Below are 1,313 nucleotides of genomic sequence, written 5' to 3' on the forward strand. Positions count from 1 at the left end.
GCTTGGATAAGCAAAATTTGGGAAACCAGACAGCTGAAAGACCTAAGACCAAGACTGAGACAAATCTGTCAGCAATACAGATAGCATCACGCTGTGCCAGAAGACAGTGCTAAATTATAAATGTTAATGATAGATGGATTCAGCAAAGCCACAAGCAGAACAAAAGAAATGAAATGGAAAAACACCCCTGCCGCAGTGTTTGATGTAGGTCTTCATTTTAAGGAAGATATAATAGCCATGTTCTCTTATGAAGGGCTATCTTTGATTTCACATACACTGGCAACATGCTATTAAATGCCACCAACTCTTTTCTACCTTTTTCCTTTAGTCTTTAGAAAATGTTCACTTACATACAGAATCTTAAACTCAGCAGTGAGTCTTCACCAGGCAAGATGAGAGAAGGAAGAAATGAGAGATAGAGAACAAAGGATAAAGGAGAAATATGAATTTTCAGAAGAGAAATAAAATGTGGAAAAAAGCTAAGAGAATTTTTTTAAATCAACTATTCAAGTACATGTTGTTGCTATTGTTTATTCACTAAGTCGTGTCCAACTCTTCTTTGACCCCATGGACTTTAGCCCACCAGGCTCCTCTGTCCATGGGATTTCCCCAGGCAAGAACACTGGAGTGGGTTGACATTTCTCCCTCCAGAGGATCTTCCTGATCCAGGAATCAAACCCACATCTCTTGCATCTCCTGAACTGGCCTGCAGAATCTTTACCACTGAGCCATCTGGGAAGCCCATTCAAGTACTTACTGAGCCATTATTGTGTGACAGACCCTGCTCCAGGTGTCAGAGGCAAAGCAGCAGGAAAAAAACAGTCTGGTTCCCGACCTCATGGAGCTTATAATTTGGTAGTAGAAAAAGACAAAGAACCACACAAATGTAAAGTTGAAATGCCGGTAAGCGTAATGAAGAAGGGGTACAGGACACTCTGACAGCATAATAACAGGGATTATTGGAGGGCCAGGAAAATCTTCTCTAAAGAATTGATAATGAAGTTGAAATGTGAAGGGGCAAAGGCTTGAGGGTATAGGTGGAGAGTCCCCTAGGTAGGGGGACTGGCACATACTAAGGCCCTCTGGTAAGAAGAACAGGAAGAGAGAAGGACTAAAAGAAGGTGGGGTGTGGAGGTGGTGGTGCGTTGTGCCTGGAGCAGAGGGAATTTAGGAGAAGATGGCATGCCTGATGAGGCTGGAAGACTAAGCTTTCATTCAAGCTCTTGCATCTTCTTCCTAAGAGCAGTAAAAGCCACTGGAAGGTTTAAGCATAAGAGTAGCACAGTGTCCATTTACTAAGCAGCTACCACACC

This window comes from Dama dama, chromosome 29, assembly GCF_033118175.1.
Source record: "Dama dama isolate Ldn47 chromosome 29, ASM3311817v1, whole genome shotgun sequence".
Taxonomy (NCBI): Eukaryota; Metazoa; Chordata; class Mammalia; order Artiodactyla; family Cervidae; genus Dama; species Dama dama.